This window comes from Podarcis cretensis (genome assembly GCF_951804945.1).
Source record: "Podarcis cretensis genome assembly, chromosome: 13".
Taxonomy (NCBI): domain Eukaryota; kingdom Metazoa; phylum Chordata; class Lepidosauria; order Squamata; family Lacertidae; genus Podarcis; species Podarcis cretensis.
In genome coordinates, this window is record NC_137182.1 from 8,998,531 (window position 1) to 9,020,440 (window position 21,910).

General features: G+C 45.6%; 1 protein-coding gene across 4 annotated transcripts in view; it reads right to left on the bottom strand.

The window, feature by feature from the left end:
* Positions 1–21,516, bottom strand: part of LOC307200835 (transmembrane protease serine 11A-like) — a 71,624-nt gene extending 50,108 nt beyond the window's left edge. For 3 of the 4 annotated variants that reach the window (XM_079949834.1, XM_079949835.1, XM_079949832.1), the window contains exon 1: positions 21,149–21,515. The gene's annotated coding sequence lies outside the window, so the exon portion shown is untranslated. Of the gene's footprint in view, positions 1–21,148 lie in introns of all 4 variants that reach the window. The other variant, XM_079949833.1, reaches the window with a different exon arrangement.
* Positions 21,517–21,910: the final 394 nt, after the last annotated feature.

The following is a 21,910-nucleotide window of genomic DNA, read 5'->3' on the forward strand; positions in this document are numbered from 1 at the left end:
AAATTAAAGTTGCCAACCGCCGATCTCTTCTAACTTCTTACGGCAGCCTTCAGTTTTTCAGCAACAACAACCCTGCCATAGAACTCCCAACTCAAAGGAACTTCTCCTGTTACCTAAAGGTAAAGGTAAAGGGACCCCTGACCATTAGGTCCAGTCGTGACCGACTCTGGGGTTGCGGTGCTCATCTCGCTTTATTGGCTGAGAGAGCCGGCGTACAGCTTCCGGGTCATGTGGCCAGCATGACTAAGCCGCTTCTGGCGAACCAGAGCAGCGCACGGAAACGCCGTTTACCTTCCCGCCAGAGTGGTACCTATTTATGTACTTGCACTTTGACGTGCTTTCAGACTGCTAGGTTGGCAGGAGCAGGGACCGAGCAACGGGAGCTCAACCCCTTCACGGGGATTCGAACCGCCGACCTTCTGATTGACAAGTCCTAGGCTCTGTGGTTTAACCCACAGCGCCACCCATGTCCCTATGTCATTATAATGCCCATGTCATTATAATGCCTAAAAATTAAAGTTGCCAGCCGCTGATCTCTTCTAACATCGGCAGCCTTCAGTTGTTCAGCAACGACAACCCTGCCATGGAACTCCCAACTCAAAGGAACTTCTCCTGTTGCCTACTTGGTTATTATTTACCGTATTTTTTGCTCTATAAGACTCACTTTTTCCCTCCTAAAAAGTAAGGAGAAATGTGTGTGCGTCTTATGGAGCGAATGCAGGCTGCGCAGCTGTCCCAGAAGCCAGAACAGCAAGAGGGATTGCTGCTTTCACTGTGCAGCGATCCCTCTTGCTGTTCTGGCTTCTGAGATTCAGAATATTTTTTTTCTTGTTTTCCTCCTCCAAAAACTAGGTGCGTCTTGTGGTCTGGTGCATCTTATAGAGCGAAAAATACAGTAGTTGACAGGATGAGGCATCCTTTCTCATAGCACACTAATGCAAGCATATAAACTCTGGACCAGTATCCTTCTCTTGAGAGCTTCCGTTGGTGCAAATAGATGCTTCCCCTCTGGAGGGTGGGGAGCAATTCTCAGCAGGAGAGGAAAGAGTTAAGCCCCCTCCCTGCATGCCATGGTCCCAATCCAGCTCATGGCTACTGCAGTTAAAGGGAGGGGGGAACATCCTTTAAATGCATCTGTGCATTTCATATCGCAAAGCCAGAGAGCATTGCTGAAAAAAATCTCCTGGGGTTCAGTTTGGGTGTACTGCATAACTTCCTGCCCTCCCCCCCGTTATGTACTGAAGTTCTCACCCTGGGCCAGCAGGGGGATACTGTAGATAGTTTTCACTCAGATCCACATATGCAAATAAGGGATTGAAAGTGACGTTCAGTGATTGGATAGTTACAGAAAGTGGTTACTGTTGCTTTGTAGTTGAGCTCTATATAAGCAGGTTGGCTGAACCCTTCAGTTCAGTTCTGTTCTGGCCTGTGAATAAACAAGAGCTGTCTGAAGAATTGCCGTGTCGTCTGATATGTTCACCCACAACTTAACACCCCCCCCTCAGAATCAAATACTAAGTTATGCAAAATAGAGAAAGGTGAAGAATAAATTACGCAAACTTGATTGGTTGGCACAATTTATGTAGGCCGCAGGGGATGCCTTTTCTGGGCATGAGACGGGAGGCAAAATACTGAAATGCATCATGCTGAAGTTTGGAAAGGCTGGGCGCTGGAAGTATGATCTCAGAAGACCTGCTCTGTTTGAATCCTTGCCCTAGTTGACCAGTCAAATACTGCCAGCCATCCCATGAAGCTGGCGGGCAGCAGATTTATTTAATTACAAGAGCAAGAGGAGAAGCAAGGGCCGCTTACATTCTCATCCTGCAGCACTCAGGGAGCAAACCTCGTAGCACAGCAGAGCTTTTTCTGCTGTGACCAGAATAACAACATGCAGGTTCCAGTGGCAAAGGCCTACCTGCCTAGCAGGTAGGGAGAGCAGGACATATAACCTATATTGGCTCCCAGTGCATTTCCGAGCACAATTCAAAGTGTTGGTGCTGACATTTAAAGCCCTAAACGGCCTCAGTCCAGTAGACCTGAAGGAGCGTCTCCACCCCCATTGTTCTGCCCGGACACTGAGGTCCAGCGCCGAGGGCCTTCTGTCAGTTCCCTCACTGCGAGAAGCCAAGTTACAGGGAACCAGGCAGAGGGCCTTCTTGGTAGTGGCGCCTGCCCTGTGGAACGCCCTCCCACCAGATGTCAAAGAGAACAACAACTACCAGACTTTTAGAAGACATATTACAGTATTTTAATTTTTTTTTTGGAAGCCGCCCAGAGTGGCTGGGGAAACCCAGCCAGATGGGTGGGGTATAAATAAATTATTATTATTATTATTATTATTATTATTATTATTATTATTAGGAAGACCCAGGTTCAAAACCTTACGCAGCCATGAAGTCCACACTGGGTCAATCACCCAGTTTGAGTCAGGAGAACAACATGGAGGCAAGAAACTCCGTATGCTTCACAGGGGAAGGGGAAAATGGAAAGATGGCAAAATAAATAATTCACTGCTGCTTTTTAAACCCAATTTAATTATTTCATAACATCAGCTAATTTGTGTTTTTTTGTGTGCTTGGAATTAGCACGCGTATCAAATCTGTATCTTACGTGTTGTTCTCATGGTGTTAAAGCATGAACAATACTTGACCAAAATTTGAGGGGTCTAATAATAATAATAATAATAATAATAATAATAATAATAATAATAATTTATTATTTATTCCCCGCCCATCTAGCTGAGTTTCCCCAGCCACTCTGGGCGGCTCCCAATCGAGTGTTAAAAACAATACAGATGATTGGATCCTTTTTGACCAATCACCCACTCGGCCTTAAGAGTGATGCAACTTAATTCCCATTGTTCTTTTACCCATACACTGCAGGAAGTAAACTCCTACTTTGCTACCCTGAACCTGCTTGTCTCAGCTGTCCCTGATGCTCTTTGACTTTTGCGCTGTTTTCCAGGTACTCTCCGAAATGCAAACATGGGCATTTCAGAATGGAAGAAACAGAAGGTTTGAAATTGCCTTGTTGCTTCTTCCCCCACCCCAGGATAAAAAGGCTTCGCTTGGAGAAGGTAGACAGAGCAGATGTCCGAGGTCTCCAACAGTGATAGGAGAGAGTTGGCTGGACCTCTCCTGTACCACGAAATGATGTTGAAGCATCTTGTTGAAGCAGATGCCTGCCTTGGTCTCTCCTACTATCATGGGAGACCTCCATGGTCTGCTACCCCATCCTTGGAGACCTCAGAAGGGGCAGCTGAGGCATAAGCAGAAACCTTAAACAAGTTGGAGTTCTTGTTATTAAATATACCAAGAAAAAAGCACACCAAGAACACAGACCAATGTAAGTTTCAATGGTGGGAGTGGCCCCTACTCGGAAATCAATAGTCAATAGTAACAAAAACTAATCCATTCAGACAAAGATATGTATAACAGGGAGAAGAGTCGGTGGAAGAAGACTGGAAGAAATTCAAAATCTACCTACAGAAACACTGTAAAATTATTGAATGTTAATGACGTTGGAATGAAATGAAGTGGTTCTAGTAATAGGGTAAAATAAGAATAGGCAAGAAGGGATGGATTTTGGATGAAAATTTGAAGTTAAAATATGTGATGATAAATAATTAAGGGTAAAATATGAGGCTATGAATTTGCTGAATAAATCTTTAAATGTAATACAAAAAAGGGAGGTGTGAGGAAGTCACGAAAATAAGTAAATGAATGTAAGATATTATAAAAGAGGGGTTTTTTAGATGTTATTTTTTCTTTTTATGTTGAATTTTGGTTTTTGTATTTTTTTTTGTTTTTTTGTTTTTTTTTGTGTGTGTCATTATTCTGTAACTCTTTTTTGTTAAAAATTTAATAAATATTATTATATATAAAAAAAGATATGTATAACACAATGTAACAAATTATTGTGTTATACATATCTTTATGAGTTTGAATTTGTAATCTCTGTTAGAGTTTGTAATCCCTATTTGAGTTTATAATCCTTGTCAGAACACATACTTTTGAATGGATTAGTTTTTGTTACTATTGACTACTGATTTGCGAGTACAGTGGTGCCCCGTAAGACGAATGCCTCGCAAGACGAAAAACTCGCTAGACGAAAGAGTTTTCCGTCTTTTGAGGTGCTTCGCAAGACGAATTTCCCTATGGGCTTGCTTCGCAAGACGAAACGTCTTGCGAGTTCTTACGAGTTTTTTCCCTTCCCCCCCTTTTTCTAAGCCGCTAAGCCGCTAATAGCCGCTAATAGCTGCTAAGCCGCTAAACCGCTAATAGCGCTAATCCGCTAAGCCGTCAGTGGGCTTGCTTCGCAAGACGAAAAAACCGCAAGACGAAGAGACTCGCGGAACGGATTAATTTCGTCTTGCGAGGAACCACTGTAGGGACCACTCCCACTATTGAAATTTACATTGGCCTGAGTTCTTGGTGTGCTTTTTTCTTGGTATAAGCAGAAACATGGCAGGAGGAGGTCTGCTTGAGATGCCCCCCCCCCCCGATTTCTATATGGAGGGATTTGAGCAGGGGTTCTGCAGTAGTTGAGCACTCTTGCACTAAAGACTCACCCCATCCCAGTGGCATAGCTACTCGCTTGGGTGCCCGGGGCAGCGTGCGTGCCCTGCAGCCAGGGGCTGGGCAAGCCAAGGTAGGCTGTGCTGCGTGGAGCCTCTCCTCAGCTTCCCCCTCAGCTGTAGAGCGGCTGAGGCAGTGGGCAGACGCAAGCCCCACACTGCTCGAAAAAGCACCGCGGAGCTCGCAGACAGTCCGCTGCTGCACTCCCCCTCAGGAGAGACGTGGGCTCAGGCACGCTGCGGTGCCCCGCGCCTCACTCAGCTACCAGTGGTGTCGGAAGGGTGTGTGGTGGGTGCAGGAGTTATATAGAGTGGTGCCCTGCAAGACGAATGCCTCACAAGACGAAAAACTCGCTAGACGAAAGAGTTTTCCATTTTTTGAGTCGTTCCGCAAGACAAATTTCCCTATGGGCTTGCTTCGCAAGACGAAACGTCTTGCGAGTTTTTTTCCTTTTTCTTAAAGCCGCTAAGCTGCTAATAGCCGTGCTTCGCAAGACAAAAAAAACCGCTAGACGAAGAGACTCGCGGAACGGATTAATTTCGTCTTGCGAGGCACCACTGTATATGAAAAAAGTGTCGTGAGGCCAATTTTTATTTATTTATGATAAAAACACATATTTTTGCCATTTTGTCACCCCCTCAGTTATGACACCCAGGGTGACCCGCACCCATCGCACCCCCCCTTCCTACGCCACTGCCCCATCCCTACCCATGCCTTCAAAATGTTCAGATGCACAGGGCACACACCCTCCAACTGCTTTTGGAGCATTTAAAGGAGCAGGACAGGTTGTAATCTGGGCATGTTTGCTAGAGAGAAGAGGAGGAGGAGGAGGAGGAGGAGGAGGAGGAGGAGGAGGAGGAAGAAGAGTTTGGATTTGATATCCCACTTTATCACTACCCGAAGGAGTCTCAAAGCGGCTAACATTCTCCTTTCCCTTCCTCCCCCACAACAAACACTCTGTTGTTTTTTTTAAATAATATTTATTCAAAATTTAAGGATAACAAAAAGAAGAAAAGAAAGATACAAATACAAAATACAAAATACAAAAAAAATAACGACACCAAAAAAAAGAAAAAATACATCCACTTAAAGAATATTAAAAAAAACTGTTTAAACCTTTACATAACTTTCTTCCATTACTTATTTCCTTGACCTCCTCTCACCTCCCAGTTTTGTATTCTTAATTCAAATCATTATTTTGGCAAATCCTTCCAAACTTATTTTCATTTGAGTAATTTAATATAATATATTTCAATTTATCGTCCTCTCTTTCATCAATTTCATCAACTCATCTTTACTCAGTCCTTTATGTCATTTCAACCAAAACCCTCTAATTTTCTTTTTCCAACATCTTTCTAACACTCCTTAATTTTACAATATTTTTGAAGATATACTTTAATTTTTTTCCAATCTTCTTCCACTGACTCTTCTCCCTGGTCCCAGATTCTGCCAGTCATCTCGGCCAATTCCATATAGTCCATCACACAACAAACACTCTGTGAGGTGAGTGGGGCTGAGCGACTTCAGAGAAGTGTGACTAGCCCAAGGTCACCCAGCAGCTGCATGTGGAGGAGCGGGGAAGCGAACCCGGTTCACCAGATTACGAGACTACAGCTCTTAACCACTACACCACACTGGCTTATCCGCACTTAGCTTTCCCCTGCTCTTTCCAGGCTCGAGTGCAAGCTTTAAAACTCCATGTCAAGGGCGCCTCCCCTTTTCTTTTGCTCCGGAGATTTCCCTAGAAAAACACTCTCTCTAAAGCACGACCAGAGCAAACAGAAATCTGTGGAAAACCCAAGCTAGCATTTGCTATGATTGAGTGATAAAGAGCGGGCTTTCACAGAGATAGATCAGGGCAAATAAAATAAATAAATGCTGAGCTTTTAAAGAACGGAACTGTATATTGAAAGAGTGGGGCAAAAGTTGAGTGTGGAGAGATTAGTAAGGTTGCTCCCTTTTTTAGTTTTATTGTCTCTCTGCCTTTAGCATGAAGCAGTTGAATGCTTCTTGACATGAAAGTGAAGCCCATGGTGAGAAAAGGCTTCACTTGCTACATTTCTGTGTGTCAGCCAGGCCATTGTTTCCTTAAGGCTCGGTAGCAGGGGCAGTAAAGAAAGATAGCACATAGAGATGGGGAATAGACTTGCTACAATTCTTATGTAGGACCAGGTGCGCAGCCTGGGAGTCATTCTGGACTCACAGCTGTCCATGGAGGCGCAGGTCAAGTCTGTGTCCAGGGCAGCTGTCTACCAGCTCCATCTGGTACACAGGCTGAGACCCTACCTGCCTGCAGACCGTCTCGCCAGAGTGGTGCATGCTCTAGTTATCTCACGCTTGGACTACTGCAATGCGCTCTACGTGGGGCTACCTTTGAAGGTGACCCGGAAACTACAACTAATCCAGAATGAGGCAGCTAGACTGGTGACTGGGAGCAGCCGCCGAGACCACATAACACTGGTCCTGAGAGATCTGCATTGGCTCCCAGTACGTTTCCGAGCACAATTCAAAGTGTTGGTGCTGACCTTTAAAGCCCTAAACGGCCTCGGTCCAGTATATCTGAAGGAGCGTCTCCTCCCCCATCGTTCTGCCCGGACACTGAGGTCCAGCTCCGAGGGCCTTCTAGCGGTTCCCTCCCTGTGAGAAGGGAGGTTCAGGGAACCAGGCAGAGGGCCTTCTTGGTAGTGGCGCCTGCCCTGTGGAACGCCCTTCTGTCAGATGTCAAGGAAATAAACAACTACCTGACTTTTAGAAGACATCTGAAGGCAGCCCTGTTTAGGGACGTTTTTAATGTTTGATGTTTTAGGGTGTTTTTAATATCCTGTTGGGAGCCGCCCAGAGTGGCTGGAGAGGCCTGGCCAGATAGGCAGGGTATAAATAATCATCATCATCATCTAAAGGGAAACTGATTTTATAATGAATTGATTTTAGAATGCTGTTGTTAGCTGCTCAGAGCCTGGCTTCGGCTGGGGAAGGCGGGATATAAATAAAATGTTATTATTATTATTATTATTATTAGCCTACTAAGTCAATTCACACTTTTGGAAGTGAACTGAACCATATCCACCTTTTGAAGTTTGCACTTCTCCCAAACTTGTCATACAATCTTCTGAGCAAGGAATGCATAGTAAGGCATATGCCAAAGCATGCAAGATTAGAATGCATTTGTTTTTATAGAATATTTATTAAAGTTTTCAGAAATAATACAATGAAAAAAAAACAACAAAAATAAAAATAAATAAATAAAAACAACCAAAAAAAAAGAAAAGGAAAGGAAAGAAAAACACATAGAATTTCCGTTACTTATTTTCTTTTAACTTATTTTCCAGACCTCCTCATACCTCCCTTTCTTGTATTCCAATTGAAATTGTTCGTTCAGCAAATCCTCGCCATTAGTTTTTACTTATTTCTAACCTTATTTTTCATATCTCTTAAACATTGCAGCTGGAAACCATTTAATTTCTGTCCAACATCATTCTAACATTCATTAATTTTACAGTATTTCTGCAAATAGTTCTTAAACTTCTTCCAGTCTTCTTCCGCCAACTCTTTTCCCTGGTTTCGGATTCTGCCGGTCATTTCTGCCAGTCCCATATAGTCCATCATCTTCTTCTACCATTCTTCCAGCGTGGGTAGATCTTGTGTCTTGCAATATTTTGCGATAAGTATTCTTGCTGCTTAGAATGCATTATGCTAGGGGAGATTGCTTTGCAAAAACGAGTAAGGAAATTTGCACTAAAATAGTGATGAATTTTCATGAGGATTTTGTTTTTTAATGCGAGCTGATGCAGAAATAGTGAACTCAAGACTAGGAAAATGTGAAGCCAAAGATGACATATCCCTCCTCCCTTGCACCTTGAGATGACCGTCCCATCTTAGCAGGAGAGCAACATCTGAAGGCAAGGTGGTTAGAACTTGCTGAAATGAAATTTAAAAACCCCAGAAAAGCGGTTGGTTTAAAAAAATGGAATCAAAAGCAGTCATGATTCTGGGGAAAGTGGCATTAAAAGAGATTTAAAATGTGCTTAAAAAAAACAACAACAACCAAGACACTGTATTAGAATCTGGAATGGGGAGCTACAATTCTGGGGGTGCAAGCAAGAGGAAATCAGACAAGGCACTAAATAACGATAGCAGCAGCAGCAGCAGCATCTTGTCACCCAATACAAACAGATGTCTCAAAGCAACCTACAACTTCATGGAATACAAAAACCACAAAAAAATTAAAAACAAGAAAACGGAGTACAATTAATAGAGCTTCCTGAAGTGCTCTTCCAGCAATTCTATTAAAACAACAAGTCCTCTAGTCCAAAATGATGACTCTAATCACCATCAGTGCTGTTTTACTAAAGGGGAAATCTTTGTGAATTAACAATAAAACAAGAAAAGTATAAATAAAACAATAAAATAAGAAAAAGGGACATGGGTGGCGCTGTGGGTTAAGCCACAGAGCCTAGGACTTGCTGATCAGAAGGTTGGCGGTTCGAATCCCCACGATGGGGTGAGCTCCCGTTGCTCGGTCCCTGCTCCTGCCAACCTAGCAGTTCGAAAGCACCTCAAAGTGCAAGTAGATAAATAGGTACCGCTCCGGCGAGAAGGTAAACGGCGTTTCCATGCACTGCTCTGGTTCGCCAGAAGCGGCTTAGTCCTGCTGGCCACATGACCCGGAAGCTGTACGCCAGCTCCCTCAACCAATAAAGTGAGATGAGCACCCCAACCCCAGAGTCGTCCACGACTGGACATAATGGTCAGGGGTCCCTTTACCTTTACCTTAAGAAAAGTAAACAGCAAGGAAGGGCAGGAGAAAAACAACCACCCAATTAAAGTACTATGTGCTGAGAAGGAAGGGAACCAGGTGTTGATGCCTTGATTGATTGATTGATTGATTGATTGACTGACTGACTGACTGACTGATTATTACTCTACTCCAGAGAAAGGGCAGGAAAATTGAGCAACAGCATCTACCAGGGAAGCAATAATAAAAGCCACCATGAGAGGTGGGAGAAAGGAAAAGCGGTCAGGTTCTCACCGACTAAGGGCTCATCTACGTTTACCTTGAAAAACCCAAATTGCTGTTTTTTCTGATTCAGCTGTAACAACTGGGTTTTCCTGGGGAAAGCAACAGGGCAAAAAATGGCACACAGATACGAACTAGGAAGCCTAGCAAGCACAGGACCAAAGGTTAAGTGTGAGCGAGCCCCAGGTCATGCCCACTGAGTGGACAGAACATTATAGAATGTACGTGTGATACTTCTCGTGTGCAGAATACTGGGTTGCAGGTCTGGATGTAGCAAGCAAGCAAAACTGCAACCTCCGTCTGGAAGCAAGTTGTTGCTGTTGCTTTTAAATATATATATATATCTAGGGAGAGTTTAAATGCCACTGTGTACCTTGTGTAGTTTGGCACCAAGAGTAGGAAAAATGATCTGTGAGAAAACCAGTCAAAATAAAAACTGGGAGAGGTTTTTTAAAATAAATAAATAAAATGCATGTGATTTGTCTTTGTTATAATGCTAAGGCACTTCGCTACCCCTTCGAGAGAGTCTATGAGGAAGGGAACATTTGCATGCTGAAACCGTGCCATCTTGGTTTCTAAAATAAATAAAATTCAAAGGTTGCCCCCTTTTCTTTCCTCTTTGGCAAACGCGTTTCGGTTTTTCCCCCTCCAGAACACTGCAGGAAGTGTGGTTCTTGGCACCCTGTCTTGACAGCACTGGTGTCATTCTTTCACAACAGTTGAACTACTGCCAAGAGAGAAAGAGACCAGGTTCACCTGATGCACATTGACGTGGCCTTTAGTGGCGGATTAATCCTCTCTGCAACCGGATTCTGTTTTTCTTCCTCAAAGCGGTATAATAATAGCACGGGGTAAGTAAGGGAAGAAGCAGCAAAGTGATGACCTCACCAAACCAGGGGAATAGGAAGGAGGATGCGGTGGGGGTGGTTCGCCCCAGGTGTCATCCGGGGGGGGTGACAAAATCCCCCCAGGGCAGGTTGCGTCGCTTTTCCGCAATCAACCCCCTGCCAGGACGATTGTGCCGCCTTGGCGTGATCGGACCCCCGCCGGGAGGATTGCACCATTGTGCCGCAATCAACCCCCCCCCCCTCCGCCACTGCACCACACTCCGTTCCTGAGTCCCGAGAGATTTGGGGCACAGTTCTTAAAATGTAATTCGTCTCTCTCAAAGTCTAAACCTAGCCTACCACACTTTCCTTCAGCGTGTAACAGGATCCAAAAGGGGTCTTGAACATATAGTATGAGAGAGGAAGGATGTGGTGTCATGGTTAGAGTGTTGGACCAGGAACTGGGAGACCAGTCTTCAAATCCCTACTTGGCCACTAAGTTCACTCCGTGACCTTGGGCCAGACACCATCTCTCAGCCTAACCCAACCATGGACACCACCTGCAGCTCTGTGGGGGAAATGGTGGCTTAATAATAAAATAAATAAATTTAGTCAACTCTCAGGGCCGTCTTAAGCATATGTGGCACCGGGGTGCAAATATCCGCTTGCTCCCCCGGTTGCCCAGTCCCAGGCACGCAGGAAGGCAGAGGTGGCCGGCCACATCAGTGTCTTACTGGCTTGGTCGCCCCTGAACTCGCAGCACAGAGCCACAGCAGAAGAGCCCACCATGGTGCTCAGACCAACGGGTGGGCTCTTCCCTGGACTCAACTCTCAGGCCCTGGACTCTCGGCCTGGCGCCCCTGAGAGCCCGGTGCCCAGGTGCCCTGCACCCCAGCACCTATGGGTAAGGTGGCCCTGCCAACTCTGGAAGGGGTTACAGGGAGACTTCCCTATACAGACAGACAAGAGCAGATCAGGTGCTACTTCACTGACCCTTTAACAGAGATATGCTGAGCTCCAGCTGAATCCAAGGTAGATTCTGAGAATATGGAACAATCCATTGAGAAGGTCTCCTACATGGGTCACCTTGAAATAAACAGGAGCACGACACCTCTTGATGAATTATTACTGCTCAGGCAGACGAAAAGGTAAAATGCTTTTTAATGTGCCATACATTCTAATTTCCTGCATAAATTTGCCCTCCGCTGAAGTTTATTGGGCGCTGTGGTCTAAACCACTGAGCCTCTTGGTCTTGCCAATCAGAAGGTTGGCGGTTCAATTCCCCGCAACAGGGTGAGCTCCCGTTGCTCGGTCCCTGCTCCTGCCAACCTAGCAGTTCGAAAGCATGTCAAAGTGCAAGTAGATAAATAGGTACCACTCCAGTGGGAAGGTGAACAGCGTTTCTGTGCGCTGCTCTGGTTCGTCAGAAAGCGGCTTAGTCATGCTGACCACATGACCAGGAAGCTATACGCTGGCTCCCTTGGCCAATAAAGCGAGATGAGCGTCGCAACCCCAGAGTTGTCCACGACTGGACCTAATAGTCAGGGGTCCCTTTACCTTTACCTTTACCTTAGTTTAACCCTTAGTAAAATAGATTCCTTGACACTTGGATTCCTAGAGAGCAACTGCTCTTCACCAAAGCCAACACCTTTAAGATACATTGACCAGGAAGATGGAAGGACCAAGAGGTACAATTAACCATTGGTCATGTTTGTCTCAAGACCCCCACTTTTAAGAGGATAATTACACAGCGGTTCATATGAGCAAAAGCCTTGGATACAATTTTTTACGTCGGGGCTCATGCCTTATGTGGACACTACAGGTTCAGGCAATATGGTTTGGGCCTTCATTTCTGGTCTCGAGGAAATATTTCCATAGTTGCCAGGCGAGGTGGAGTAGCTTGTTCAAAGACAAATTACAGGCAGAACAGGTGGAGTTACAGGTTGTATGGAGGTACACATCTCCATGTGAACTTGCCTGGGCTTTGAGATCTTCTGGGAGGCCTTTCTCTTGATCCTGCCACCTTCAGAGGCATGTGAGGACATGAGAGATGGCCTTCTCAGTGGCTGTTCCCAGGTTGTGGAACTCCCCTCCATGGAAAGCTGGATTGACCTCCTCTCTACTTTCATTTTGCTGGCAGGCAAATCTTTTTTTTGTTTTTTTTTGTTCCAACAGGTCTTGGGCTGTTGTGGCAGGGTCTTCTGAGGACAGGCGTTACATGCACAAAAAGAGAGGGATTGCTGCTTTTAAGTGGTTTTAGTGTTTTAGTGCAGATTTTAGTAGGGTTATTTATTTAGCTTGCTTTTAAAAATATTTATCTTCATTGTGTGTTTTTTAGTTGCATCTCTTTTAATTTATGCTGTGAGCTGCCTTAGGCTCTGCATTAGGAAAAAGGAAGGATATAAATAAATAAGAATAGGAGTTATGCAACGGGTGTCAAGTGGTTTGAATGTACAGTCATACCTCAGGTTACAGACTTCAGGCTTCAGGTTGCGCGTTTTCGGGTTGTGCACTGTGCCAAACCCAGAAGTACCGGAATGGGTTACTTCTGGGTTTCGGTGCTCGCACATGCGCACATCTCTCTCGCCCTGACCTAGCCACTGTGATCCACGCGACGGTCACCTCCAGACTTGATTATTGTAACTCGCTCTACGTGGGGCTACCCTTGAGACTGACCCAGAAACTCCAGCGGGTGCAGAATGCTGCGGCGACACTCCTTATGGGGTCTTCGCTGCGAGATCACATTAATCCGGTACTATACCAGCTGCACTGGCTCCCGGTGGAGTACAGGATCAGGTTTAAGGTGCTGGTTTTAACCTTTAAAGCCCTATACGGCCTAGGACCCTCGTACCTACGGGACCGCCTCTCCTGGTATGTCCCACAGAGGAACTTAAAAAGGTAAAGGTAAAGGTACCCCTGCCCGTACGGGCCAGTCTTGACAGACTCTGGGGTTGTGCGCCCATCTCACTTAAGAGGCCAGGGGCCAGCGCTGTCCGGAGACACTTCCGGGTCACGTGGCCAGCGTGACATCGCTGCTCTGGCCAGAGCCAGAGCCAGAGCCAGAGCCGCACACGGAAACGCCGTTTACCTTCCCGCTGGTAAGCGGTCCCTATTTATCTACTTGCCCCCGGAGGTGCTTTCGAACTGCTAGGTTGGCAGGCGCTGGGACCGAGCAGCGGGAGCGCACCCCGCCGCAGGGATTCGAACTTACGATCTGCAAATAAAAACATCATGAAGATCCCAGGCCACAGAGAGGTTAGGCTGGCCTCAACTAGAGCCAGGGCCTTTTCGGCCGCGGCTCCAATCTGGTGGAACACTCTGTCACAAGAGACTAGGGCCCTGCGGGACTTGACATCTTTCCGCAGGGCCTGCAAGACAGAGCTGTTCCACCAGGCCTTTGGTCAGGGCGCAACCTGACCCCCCCCCCCCCCCGGCAATCTGCACAGAATTTTGCTTATTGGTTGCCATCAATTTGATTTTACTTAATTTTTATAATGAAATGTTTTTAGAATCGTTGGATTATTTTGAAATGGAAAAACTCCTACCAGGCCCCCCGTGCAACCGGGGCGACCAACCTAAGGTCCATAGCAAGGCCAGTGACCTAAGCCCTAACTCAATGGGAGTGGAGGGTGGGTGACTCGCACAGGACGACGAAGAGAAATGAGGCCGGGGAGAGGCTGACGCTGCAGCATCAAGGCTGCTGGACACGCCCCCCCCCCACGGCACCTGGTTGGACGGCCACCGGGGGGGCGTGAGCGCCAGCCAGGTGAGCTAGAGGCAGGGGGCTACGCCCCCTGCTAGTGGCGGTGTTCAGGCTCCCGCCCACAACCACTCCCCTCTCTTTCAGGGAGGAGAGTCTTTGTTAGCCGCCCTGAGCCCAGCTTCAGCTGGGGAGGGCGGGATATAAATAACATTTATTTATTTATTTATTTAAGCACTAAATCGTGCTTTGCGCATGCGCAGAAGACCAAATCGCGACCCATGCGTGCGCAGACGCGTCGCTGCAGGTTGCGAACGTGCCTCCCGCACGGATCACGTTCGCAACCCGAGCATCCGATGTACTGCTCTGGCAGTGTACAAACAACATTTTATTCTAGACTCAATGGAGACTAAGTACTACCTAGGTAGTCCACACACACTCTAGGTCAGGTTTCCTTAACCTCGGCCCTCCAGATGATTTGAGACTACAATTCCCATCATCCCTGACCACTTGTCCTGCAAGCTAGGGATCATGGGAGTTGTAGGCCAAAAACATCTGGCGGGCCGAGGTTGAAGAAGCCTGCTCTAGATCTATGGCATATTTTGCGTCCCTTAAAAGTGCTTCTTGAGAAACCGGCTTCATTCTGAAAAGGAAAGCTCGTTGCTGGTTGATTTTGCCTTGCTCAGCAGCATGCCCCTTTGAAATGACATTTTGGGTCACCAATTCCTTCTTCATTCACCTGGAGCTTCTGCTAGCCTAATGAAGGGGAGAGTTTTCAAATGGTATCAAGTAACCATATCTGGCACCTTTGCTATACAGTGTTACCTCGGTTTAAGAACAGCCTTGTTTATGAATGATTCGTTGATGAACTCCGCAAACCGGAAGAAGTGTCCTGGTTTGCGAACTTTACCTTGATCTAACAACAGAAACCAAATAGTGGAAGGGCACTGGCAGCGGGAGGCCTCATTCGAGAAAGCGTACCTCAGTTTGAGAACGGTTTCGGTTTAAGAACGGACTTCCAGAACGGATTAAGTTCGTAAACCGAGGTACCACTGTAGAGTTTTCTTCCAATGCTGACGATGTACCTATTTACTTCTGACACCTAAGCTGTATATTTGTTGAACCCACCCTGTTCTTGTGATTGTAATATGTTCTGAACCATTTTTTAAGGTTTTTAAAAAATGGTTTCAATCTGCCCTGGGGGCATTAGAGGATGAGCAAATATTAATACTACTACTACAAGCAGTAGTAAATTTTGCCTCAGGAGGGCTGACCTGAAAGCTCTGCTTTTAGTCCTTCCATAAAATGGCCAGCTGGATGTGTTGTTTAGTCGTTTAGTTGTGTCTGACTCTTCGTGACCCCATAGATCAGAGCACGCCAGGCACTCCTGTCTTCCACTGCCTCCCGCAGTTTGGTCAAACTCGTGCTGGTAGCTTCAAGAACACTGTCCAACCATCTCGTCCTCCGTCGTCCCCTTCTCCTTGTGCCCTCCATCTTTCCCAACATCAGGGTCTTTTCCAGGGAGTCTTCTCTTCTCATGAGGTGGCCAAAGTACTGGAGCATCAGCTTCAGGATCTGTCCTTCCAGTGAGCACTCAGGGCTGATTTCCTTCAGAATGGATAGGTTTGATCTTCTTGCAGTCCATGGGACTCTCAAGAGTCTCCTCCAGCACCATAATTCAAAAGCATCAGTTTTTTGGCGATCAGCCTTCTTTATGGTCCAGCTCTCACTTCCATACATCACTACTGGGAAAACCAGTATGCTAGCTATGACTAAACCATTAAATTCCCATTGTTTTTACTGTAACCATCAGCGCAGCAAAAAGGCAGGGCATGGCAGGCAAACCGGGCGCTGAGGTGGCTGCATTTTCATTGCCATTGCGTAACGCGGGGCTGAGGTTCTGATTCATGTAAGCACCATGAGGTGTACCTTCCTCAGGGCTAACCCAGCAGAGAGAGGTGGAACGAGAGCTGCCTCTGCCTCAAGAAACATCACATCCAGAGTTTCCAGGGTTCACCTGAGGCTGCTCAAGGTGACTGGCTCCAGGAAGATGTAGCAGATAAGATTTGACTTCACACTCAAGTCTGACAGAATTAGTAGGAACGCGTGTGACCTGCCCTCTTTCCTTCCTGTACATACGCACGGCAAAAGCCCCACTCCGCCATCCTGAAACATGTCGCAGTCTCTGTGTGAGGGAGGAGAGCAGGGCCTCACCTTTTCACCCCACCCTCACAGTTGTGCCCCACAACGGCCTTGCCTCAAGGCTAACTGCGCTTGCCAAAGGCCCTATGTTGGAACCCTGAGCTACCCCATAGTCCTCACTCCTATATCAGTACAGCAACACTAGTTTTTTACTGTAAATATATCTTCGTTTTTAACAGATCTTTTCTGTTTATATACAGTCATACCTTGCTTCTGGAATGGAATCCGTTCTGCAAGTCTGCTCAACTTCCAAAAACGTTCGAAAAACAAAGTGTGGCTTCCAATTGGCTGCAGGAGCTTCCTGCACTCAATCGGAAGCCGCACCGCATGTTCGGCTTCCAAAGAACATTTGCAAACTAGAACACTCATTTCTGGGTTTGCGGCATTGAGGAGCCAAAATGTACAAGTACCAAGGCGTTCAAGAACCAAGGTATGACTGTACAGTGGACGCTCGGGTTGCGAACGTGATCCGTGAGGGATGCACGTTCACAACCTGCAGCGTTCACAACCCGCAGTGGCGCATCTGCGCACGTGCGGGTTGCGATTCAGCACTTCTGCGCATGCACAAAGCCTGATTTAGCACTTCTGCGCATGCACGACCCCCGAAACCCAGAAGTAACCTGTTCCGGTACTTCTGGGTTTCGGCGGGTCCGTAACCCAAAAAAACACAACCTGAAGCATCTGTAACCCGAGGTATGACTGTATAGTTTTAAGTTTATAATTATTCAAATTAATTCTATAACTCTATTGAGTTCAATTCTATTATGATTTAATTTCAATTATGGTATCCCATGTGTTTTTAGCTGCTTTTATTTTATCTCTAAGCTGCCTTGAGTCCTTGTCAGGGAAAAAGGTGGTGTATAAATAGATCTATAATCATTATCATCATCATCAAATCCGTGGTTTTAAAACCTCCTATTGCTTTGTTGTTGTTGTTTAGTCATTTAGTCATGTCCGACTCTTCGTGACCCCATGGACCAGAGCACACCAGGCACTCCTGTCTTCCACTGCCTCCCGCAGTTTGGTCAAACTCATGCTGGTAGCTTCGAGAACACTGTCCCACCATCTCGTCCTCTGTCATCCCCTTCTCCTTGTGCCCTCCATCTTTCCCAGAATCAGGGTCTTTTCCAGGGAGTCTTCTCTCTCATGAGGTGGCCAAAGTATTGGAGCCTTAGCTTCAGGATCTGTCCTTCCAGTGAGCACTCAGGGCTGATTTCCTTCAGAATGGATAGGTTTGATCTTCTTGCAGTCCATGGGACTCTCAAGAGTCTCCTCCAGCACCATAATTCAAAAGCACCAATTCTTCGGCAACCAGCTTTCTTTATGGTCCAGCTCTCACTTCCATACATAACTACTGGGAAAACCATGGGTTTAACTATACGGACCTTTGTCGGCAAGGTGGTTTCTCTGCTTTTTAAGATGCTGTCTAGGTTTGTCATTGCTTTTCTCCCAAGAAGCAGGTGTTTAATTTAATTTCGTGGCTGCTGTCACCATCTGCAGTGATCATGGAGCCCAAGAAAGTAAAATCTCTCACTCTTCTATTGCTTACAGTGGTGGAAATAGACAGGCTAAAAGAGTAGTGACTTTGGAGCAGCCAGACTGACTTTCCATCATATCCTCTCATACTTTATGTGCTCTGCTGCCTGACCTATCTCTGTCCTGCTGGGCAACAGAGCTGCAGGCAGCAATAAAACAAAAGATGGTGATGAACAGGCAACATGGCAAAGCAATTAGAGCTTTCCGCTTCTCCATACAATTTAAAAAAAATAATAATTGCAATTATAGGTCTAAGCCGAACGGTGTGCATGGTAGATTGGATCCTGAGGATTTAAGCCTGTGGTTAAGATGGAAGAGCAACTTTTGTACCCTATGGCTTCGGCTCATTTTCTTGTTTAGGTTTTGAAGTTTGTAGAGTTTGTTAAGCCTTCCCCTCAGGACTAGACTTCAAAGATACTGAGGAAGAAAGGAGAGGAAGAAAGCCACGAGACAGAAGGAAGATGAATGGAAAGGGCTGTAAGAATTTTTTTTAACGAGGAAAAAGGAAGGAAGGGAGCTAAGAGCACAGCACTGCGAGGATTGCACTGCGATTGCTGAAACTCTCTCCGAAGTAAGCTCTCTGGTAAAGCCGAATGATTCAGTTGATGTGTGTTAAGGATGTGCGCCATTTTTACTTGAAATCCTAAAAACAATAAGGTAAGGACAGCCTGCTAGATCCAGCGTTCTTCTCTCATGGTGGCTGAACAGTTGCTTGGGATAAACCAGCAACCAGGATTCGAACACAAGACCCCTTTCCCCTCTTGTGGTTTCCAGCAACTGGCATTTAGAAGCATAGCTGACTCCAATTGTGGATACAGAAAATAGCCATCCTGGCTAGTAGCTATTGACAGCCCTCTCTTCCCTGGGGAATCTATCTAATCCTCTTTTAAGGCCACCCAACTTGGTGGCCATCGCTGCCTCCATTGTTTAATTATGCATTCTGTGAAGAAGTGCTTTCTTATCCGCCTTGAATCTTCCAACATTCACAAACCAAGTGGGGAAATGCAGTTCGTGCAAGGCAGTGGCTTTCCAAACTGCAAAGGTGCAGCCCTTGCTCACGACTTAATTCAAGCATGGGGAGCTGGTTGCTTCCCTTCTGTTTAACTCCCAGTCCTGGCCAGCTGTGGCCTTGCACTGCTTTCTGTTGCCAATGCACCAAAGCCGCAGCATAGAAGCAGCCTGTAGCCAGTCATTGGGTGACCGTGGGGCAGGGCAGGGTAGCGGGACAGGTGGATATTTCTATCGTCCCAAACCTTCATGCAAAGGTTTTTTTTGTGGGGGTGTCTCTTACCTAAGCTTCCCCACTCCCATTTTGGCTTTCCAGCACACCTGGATTTATGCATGCACTACATAACTAGAAAAGGGAACAATAATAATAATAATAATAATTTATTTATAGCCCACCCATCTGGCTGGGCTTCCCAAGCCACTCTGGGCAGTTTCCAACAAAACACTAAAATACAATAACCTATTAAACATTAAAAGCTTCCCTAAACAGGGCTACCTTCAGATGTCCTCTAAAAGTTTGGTAGTTATTTTTCTCTTTGACATCTGGTGGGAGGGCATTCCACAGGGCAGGCGCCACTACCAAGAAGGCCCTCTGCCTGGTTCCCTGTAACCTGGCTTCTCGCAGCGAGGGAACCGCCAGAAGGCCCTCGGCACTGGACTTCAGTGTCCAGGCAGAACGATGGAGGGCAGAACGATAACCAAACAATAGAAGACTAGCCAATCAACATATGGCAATGTAAGCTACCAGACAGTCTGTGCATGAGAGTCACATGAGGTTTATTAAATGCATTAATTTAATAAATTACAATCCAACAGGTGCACAACCATAACGTAAGTGCCATAAGAAATGCCTCTGGATGAACAAGTAGAACAGCATTTTTCCTAGGGGCAAACTATTGTTCTTGGAATTCTGGGAACCAGTTTTATCTGTGCAACAGACAGTCCTTCCTCGAGGAAAAATCTCTGGATCCTACATCCGAAACCCTACGAACACAAGGGCTGCCTGACTTGATCCAGGCATCCATCTAATTCAACTTTTCCACTCCAGCAACAGTCCTTCAGACTATTTAAAATGTTTATTTTTTTTTTTAAATTTTTTTTATTATAAAATTTTTCATGAAAAACTCCAGTCATATCAAATTACACATCACATATTTTAGCTTACTGGACCTCCCTCAACTTCTCTGACAATCATTCGTAATTAGACTATTTAAAATGTTTAAGGCCCTCTTTTCCACACACTTTCAGACCTCACGGGGAAACGTTGCAAAATAATAATTCAAAACACAGAGAGAGAATCACTGCAATACTGTAATAGTTTCAACAGAACATCATGTCAGCAGCAGCAATCGAGAAAGCACATTTAAGGCTATCCAGCAGCCCAGATGCCTTTCAAAGCTCACAAGCAAAGTCTCCTTGTTCTTTCGATAGCCACTTTGCTGAAGGATCGTATGCCAATATTGTGAAAGAAAGAAACAAATAAAACAAATGCCAAGAATATAAAACAAACAAATAAATCCTGTGCTTTCCCCGCTCCCAAACACCTGATGCTCAACATATATAGACAGCCTGGACACAGAGACTTTGCAGAACTGAGTTGTCACAAGCAAGTGTTCATTCATCAGGGGAAAGTCCTGAACAGAGGGGAAATTTTTACAGAAAGATAAAGGAATCATTATATCCAGTAGTAAAATGCAGTACAGTGAGAGCATTGACGTGTTCACACAAGAAGTCCCAATGAATTTGGGTTTGAACCCCAGTGTCTGTGCCCCAAATTGCAGCCTCATTTTCTCGTTTTCTTAACTGCTCCTCTCCCCTGAAATCCCATACAGACAGCAACCTCCGCAGCAGAGAGAGAGAGAGAGAGAGAAATATGAGGCAATGCATTCTCACATGTCTGCCACACTTCCATATCCCTTGTAAATGTATACAGCAGTCACAGGGTGGTCAGTCCACTGAATGAGTGCCAGCCAGGGGCAAGGTCTCTTCTTGCCTTTTCCTCAGCCGTTTTCGCTGCCTTAATACTTTCTTCCAGTAACAGGAAAGAAAGAAAGAAAGAAAGAAAGAAAGAAAGAAAGAAAGAAAGAAAGAAAGAAAGCACCTACTAGCAAAGTCTACTTTTCATACAAATTATACACCCAGAGAGGCACAGCCAGTTTGAGGGGGGTGATGTGGAAACAGCCTCCCCAACTCTGGCAGGGAATCCAAACTGTTGCAATGTCGGCCTCTGCCTCCTTGTCGAAAACCATCCACAGTTTTTAAAAAGTAAAAGAGTTCTTACCTGCAGGTACTGGTTGTAGCTGAGGAGCCCTCTCCTCCACTGGGCGACATTCACAGCAGGTTGTGTGGCATGATCACTCTGCACATTTGATGCTTTATGGGCTGGATTAGGATTAAAAAAACGAAGCCACCAACACGATAGATAAAACAAGTTGGACAAGTCACGGTGACAAGCGATTCACCTCGTTGTAAGATTTCAAGGCAGGACTCATAACCATAACAGTGCCTTATGCTTAATAATAATGCCTTTCTTTCAAGAATCTTGGTGACTTTGACAAGCAATAACTCATTGCGCCTTGCAACACAACCGCAGAGAGGTTGGTAAACAGAAATACGGGGAGCCATGGAAAGTTTTTCAGGGAGCGGAGGGGGGGGGACTCCCTTCTGCTGGCCAAGCAAGATCAAATAAAGAAGACATTTGGCAGAACAGAATGAAACAAAGAATTTACAAAGAGTTCCCAGGAAGCTGGCATTAGAAAATGATGGATGTCTATTTAGGTAAATCAGTGTGGTCACCTGTAAATCAAAGGAACCAGACAGATTTATAACCGCTGGGAATCTGGACCATTGATTCCCATGGAATTCGACTTTACCTCCATGTCAAAACCAGGTTAATGCATTAAACAAGGTACCATAAAATATGTCTTGTGGTAACTTAAATGCTATGAGGTTTATAATGATATAAACTTTCAGGAACTACAAAAATATGACGAGCCCATCAGGTTTCAGAACTTGCAGAGAAACACAAACAAAAAAAGTTTTG